Source organism: Durio zibethinus, chromosome 27 (genome assembly GCF_047325235.1).
Source record: "Durio zibethinus cultivar Kanyao isolate XHJ-2024 chromosome 27, ASM4732523v1, whole genome shotgun sequence".
Classification (NCBI taxonomy): domain Eukaryota; kingdom Viridiplantae; phylum Streptophyta; class Magnoliopsida; order Malvales; family Malvaceae; genus Durio; species Durio zibethinus.
In genome coordinates this window covers 15,834,556-15,840,974 of record NC_143188.1, presented here as the reverse complement: position 1 = coordinate 15,840,974, position 6,419 = coordinate 15,834,556, and the positions used below count along the sequence as shown (strand labels likewise).

Here is a 6,419-nt window from a genome sequence, read left to right as displayed (position 1 = left end):
TGACAATTCAAACGATGAAGTTACTCCATTTTGTTAGAAACAATCAAGTTTTTATATGCATAAACTCAATTTGACCAGGAATAAGTGATGAGAGTAAAGGGAAAAAAATCATAAGAAAATTACTGGATGCTCTTTTTCATAACAAAGATTTTACCACTACCTTTTCTAAAGATAAAATTAAATCAATTAATCAAGTCCACATAATAATTTAAGAATGGCATTCACATAACTTTCAAGTTGTTAAAAGTTTCTTTGTGTTGCCCACATGTTTTTGTTCAGTGAAGGTCTATTCTATATGGATATCAATCGTATAGCAGTAGCAATAGCAATAGAGCTTGCAAAAAGCCATTTGTTTTTGTCTGTGTGGGAGTCCAGAAGCAGAAAAACAAAGGATGATACGGGATTAAAGTTAAGAAAATAATAAAGGAAATATTTAAATCTCTCTCGCCATAGTCAAATCTATAGTTATTAGGGGCAATGAAATAGTATCCTTTGGAATTGTCGAGCTTTATACCTGGAACTGGAAGCTTTGTTCTTTTTTTTTCTTTCTCTGTAGTGATGTAGTAGCTAGTACAGGAATAAAGCATCTTAGCTTGAGCTTGGTCTGTAAAGATTTTTCTGTGTTAGCAGATGTAACTTCTAGTTTTGGCAGTTAAAGTAGTAGGCATAGTCATTTTTGTACATGCCATGGCTTGTATCAGATTCCTGCAATGCAAATAGTTGAGTTGAATCATTGATTTCGTTAATGTAATTCTTGGTTGTTAATGTAATTCCTGGTCTGGTAGTCGGAAAGTCCTACTGGAGGTTGAGAGGAGAGTATGTGTGACCTGTCACAGAATAGAAAGTCAGGGGTGCCGAACATGTTATTTTGAGGCATGCTCCGACGCACAAGATAAGATAGTAAGATACACCAGAAGCAAGAAAATGTAAAAGAGCAGGAAGTAGTTAAAGAGAGTAAAGAGGGGTTGAGTAGTCAATCACCTAACTCGTCTGATTTTACTTTTTATACCTCTTGGGTAATAATGTGGCAAACTGGGCTTTCATGTGTAAAACTTATTATGTGATTGCTGACATGACCACTTAGATATAATAATACTGAAGAGCTTAAAAGATAATAAGATTTTCCTTAAGAAAATTTTTTGGATAAATGATTTTTATTAATCCAAAAAAAGCAGTAGACCTGCTACAAATAAACAGTAGGCTATCAAGACCTTACAAACGTCAAAGAGCAACCTAATAAAGTAAACTAATTAAACTAAGCAACATAGAGGAACCAGTCCCCAATTCAGACACATTTTTCTTTTGCTAAACCAGAAATTATTGATAAAAACAGAGTTACACAATAGGGTGAACAACAGGGGAACCCCATAACTCAGCAGTAAAACACCACCCCATAGACAGAACAGAAGACAAGCACAATACAACCAGACATACCGCCAATCATCTTAGGCGAGCAGGAGAGAATGAACTGATACACAAGTACAGTAACAGCAAGCCAAAAACATTCAGACACAATTTCTGTTGTTGAAGAGGAAGAGTGGAACTCGAGACTGCAATCTTGTTATTGAACTAAGCTAAAAGGAACTTCTGATAGTTGAAACAATAGCTTCTATATCTTTGCATGGCCTGCCAAACCCTTTGATTGTGCTCCTGCCAAATAAAATATATATGAGCATCCCAAGCCAATCTAATTTAATTACAATAGATGCCAGAGCTTTGCTTTGCTCTTAAGATGGCCGACAGCCCAATCCAACTCAAAATACCAGTGACCCACAAGTCTTATACAAATTAATAACTTGGAAGCTAATTTTCATTTGTAAAATGAGGTTAGGAAATTCAAAAGACATCCTAGTTTGCAGGCAATTTTTGTTCTTAGTTTGAAAAGCATTACCAAGTTTCAAAAAGGGAAAGAGGCATCAAAAGTTGAAACGTTCTTGAATTAAATTTTAAACACAATCACTTTAGTAAATTATTATTTAGTGCAGATAAAAGACAATATAAGAGAGCATTTAAATAATTTTATTTGTTTAAGCTACAGTTCAGAGTCAACAGCAAAACTTTTGAGTTATTAAGTATTTTAGAATACTTACCAAATGACATTGAAACTTGAATTTTGATGGAGTCACCTAGAAGATCTTCTCCATTTTTTATTCCGACTCTGTATAAACCTATCCAACCATTTGTTCCCCAACTCATTCAGCACTGTATATCCAATACATAATCCAATGACCAATCCACATCCATAACCCATCAACACAATTTTCCAATCAGACAAACCATCTACCCATGAATCTCCATCTTCCTTAGGGGGTGGCATTCCAAGACCATCTTCATTGCATTTCCTTGTCAGAGGCAGCCCACATAATCTTGGATTCCCTTCGTAAGAATCGTTTGAAAATGTACCAAATTGGTAGCTTTGTGGTATGCTTCCCTCAAGTTGGTTGTAAGAGAGATTCAATACTGCAAGAAAAGTTAGGCTTGTAAGCTGAAGAGGAATCTTTCCGGAGAGTTTGTTCTGGGAGAGGTCCAACGACTCAAGCTCAGTTAAGTTTCCAAGTGCTAAAGGAATTGGGCCAAGGAAGCTGTTGTAGGACAAGTTTAGCACTTTGAGTGACTTGAGCTTTTGTATTTCTTCCGGTATTCTCCCATGGAAACTATTATTGGAAAGGTCAAGACAAGCAAAGATGGTTAAAATTTTCTGTTAAAAAAGTTCAAACCCTTTATTCACAATTATCACAGAGTCCTGGTAGTAATAATCTCCAATATAATCTGGCTTAGCTTTGTTGCCATCAATCATAATCTTCATTGCTTTCAAAGATTGAAAAAATCCAACAGGTAACTCACCTGAAAAGTTATTGGAAGCAAGATCCAGTATGTGTAACTCTAGGAAAGCATTTTCATCCTCAGAAATTTTAATCGGACCATAAAATCTATTTGCTCTTAGTATAAGAACCTTTAAAGAAAGCAATTTCTCCAACCAAAAAGGAAATGTGTCTTGTATCATATTTTTTCCAACGTCCAAAACTTCGAGCTTTGTGCAATGGGCTAATGACCTCGGCAACTTCCCTTCCAGTTTATTCCCACCGAGTTTGAGTGACCTTAGTTGAGGGGCTTGAAAGAATTCAATTGGTAAATGATCAGAAAAATTATTGAAAGCAATGTCTAGTACATCCAAGTCTTGAAAATAATTTTTCACATGTATAATTGGACCATAAAACCTATTTGCTTGCAATACAAGGACCATCAAAGCAGGCAATTTTCCCAACCACAAGGGGAATGTGTCGTACAGAGCATTTTTCCCAAGGTTTAAAACTCGAAGGATTGTGCAATTGGCTAACGACCTTGGCAATTTCCCTTCCAATTTATTGTCATTGAGTTGTAGCCAATATAATTGGGTTGCTTTTGCAAAATCTGGTATGCTACCGCTGAAATTATTTTTTTGTAGATCCAAAGTGTCGAGAGAACTGATATTGCCCAAGCAACTTGGGATTGGCCCGCTGAATTTGTTAAAGGATGCATTAAAGATCAGAAGTTGACTCAAATTGCAAATAGGTCTTGATAAAGAGCCTTGTCAAGAAGTGAGAGATTGGTTTAGTGAAAATTGGTCCAAAGATGAGAGAGAATTGTTAGAAAGATCCAGATCTCGCAAACTTTTCTTCCACACCCAGTTTGGTACTGCACCACTTATTTTGTTATTTGAAAGGTCAAGATATTTTAAACTGGTTTGACTCTTTAAAAACTCTGGAAACATACTTAGGTTACAGAATCGTAAACCCAACCGACTCAACATTGGAAAAGAGGAGTTTGCATCACCAAAAGGAACCTCTGTTGGAAAATCAATCGCATTGAAAGAAAGGTCTAACTCCAAAAGAGTGGTCTTCCACAACCAATTAGGGACAAAACCATGGATTTGGTTGTCAGGAAGATATAGACAAGCCAACTTGTCTTGTGTTTTGATGAATTCTGGAAATTCAGTAAGGTTGCATGAGTGTAGTTCCAGTATCTCTAATTGGGGAAAAGCAAGGCTTGTGATGTTGCTTTCAATTGACAAGCTCGTATTTGAAAGGTCAAGAAACCTTAGGTTCTTCAGTTGGGAGAACATGTCAAGCTTCATGGAACTAAAGCTATTGAAGCCTAAATACAATCCTTCAATCAATGAAGAAGATGCATTGGGGATCTCACGAATTTCACCAACCAATTGATTTTTACAAAGATCCAAGTCCTTCAATGATGGGAGAGTAAATACAGAAGAATGTATTGATCCAGAGAGGTGGTTCCCCTGCAAAAAAAGATGTGTAACATTTGGAACTCCAGATCTATGAAATGCAGGGATAAAACCACTGAAATTATTGAAGGATAGATCCAGTTCCACAAGGTTAGTAAGATTTGCAATTGAAGATGGAATTTGTCCATAGAAATTGCTACCAAAAAGAATTAAATTTGTCAAGAACTTGAGATTACCAATTGATTCTGGCAATTTTCCGCTGAAATTTGTAGAAGAAATCTTTAAGACTCGTAAAGCATTGTTTAATGAAAATTCTGGCAACTGACCTTCAAGATTGTCATTTTCTGAAATGTCAATGCTTTCTATTTTTGGGAACATGAGAATTTTTGTTGGAAAATGCCCACTCAAATTGCAATTCACTAAACTGAGAGAAACCAAACGAGAGGAAATTTCCAAGAAATTGGGAGGCAAATAAGAGATCGAATTCCCACCAAGGAAAAGTTTGGAAAGAAAAGGAAGTCTTGAGAGTGAAGAACAAAATGGACCTGTCAACCCACAATTCGACAGACTTAACACATGCAAGTTAGGAAGTATTATGGATATGGTCTCACACCATTTACTTCTTTGAGTTGAAATGTTCACACTATCCAAATAGAGGTTTGTAAGAGGTCTCAAATTTTGGATTAATGACTTGAAGTTTGGGTTTTCTAGTTTCAGAGTTTGTTGAAGGTTGTCAGGAAGATCATACCACCAGATATTTGGATCAAGAATTTGATTATACCGTAGATAGCAAGAATCTTGATTAGATAGATCAAGAGAGACTAACCTTCTTAAGTATGAAATCTCCACTGGAATTTGGCCATGGAAACATGAGTTTGAAAGGTTGAGATGAGTTAAATTTGGGAATCTATCAAACTCATATTGAAACAGAGTAGTATTAAAATTGTTTCCAGCAAGATTAAGGCGTTGAAGATAATGGAGATTGAAAATGGAATGAAAGCTGCCGGAAAGGTTTTTGTAACTGAGGTCAAGCACAATCACGTGACCCAGAGCATCACATGTAATTCCTTTCCAAGAGCAACAATCAGTGTTGGGATCCCAAAGCTCAACTTTGGAAGTGAAAGTAAAATTTGGGGCATAGTACAGATCATGGTGCAATTGCAACAAAGCAGATTTCTGATCATCAAGGCACTGATTTTGAAGATCAGTATGAGGAGGGGAAAAAGATAGCACAAGAGATACAGAGCATGAGAAGAGAAACAAGGTAGGAAAAATGAGTGATATTAGGATATGAAAATTCTTCATGTTTTGTTGGCTCTCTATAAGAAAAAAAATGAAGGGAAGATTGTGGAATTTAAGATTTGCATACACGATATTTATAGACAAGTACTTCATATTACGATTGTTATTGTAGCTATATATCTCCCTTGATCTCAAGAGATAGGTTCAAATGTGTTTTTCCAACCACGTGTTTGTACAAATCATGAGTCTGAACTTTTTTTTGTAAGAGTTGAATCAAAGTAGGTGGAAGACAGATATAGTTATTGCTTGTCCATTTTGAATTTTAAAGAATGAATAATGGGTTTCAATGATGATAAATTTTGCTTTTGTAAATTAATCTTTACCACTATATCCTTTCTTTATTCCCATTTTTTATTTCATATTATGTATTCCTACAAAAAAAACAAATAAAAAATTAATTTTCTCAAAATTAGGTAAATAGTGGTACATAGATATCGGTAGAGAGGAATCCTCTCCAGTACAAAAGAAATAGTAAAAATTATCACTAACCTTGATGTTTAAAGAAAAGTAAAACTTATAAAGATTTATCAGTCAACTCAACTCTGATATTATAGAATTAGATGGAATAATTTTTTTTTGAAAATTTTAACTAATAAGTTTGTTTCTTCTTATTTTTCTTAGATTCAAAGTTTGAATCTCCTTTTGTTCCCTCCATCAACTTCCTCATATTTATCAATTTTTGTTTTCTAAATAAGCATTCAGAGAAAAGAACAATTACTGTAACAATTATTTCTTTATAATACTGTGCGTTATTCATTGGTCTGTAATAGAGTTTAGTCATCATAGCACATTAGATTAATAATTAAGAAAATAGGATATCGTTCAGTCATATGGATACCGTTTGGTGCATTTTTTTTCTTTTGCTGCAAAACCTGTTGTAAAATGGCATCAC

The 6,419-nt window shown here is 35.0% G+C and overlaps 1 pseudogene across 1 annotated transcript; it reads right to left on the bottom strand.

The window, feature by feature from the left end:
• Nucleotides 1–220: 220 nt before the first annotated feature.
• LOC111280215 (receptor-like protein 7) lies at nucleotides 221–5,898 on the bottom strand (annotated as a pseudogene). Its single transcript, XR_002689006.2, has 3 exons — nucleotides 2,091–5,898; nucleotides 1,435–1,650; nucleotides 221–827 (listed from the first exon to the last, which is right to left on the bottom strand). The product of XR_002689006.2 is annotated as a receptor-like protein 7 (transcript).
• Nucleotides 5,899–6,419: the final 521 nt, after the last annotated feature.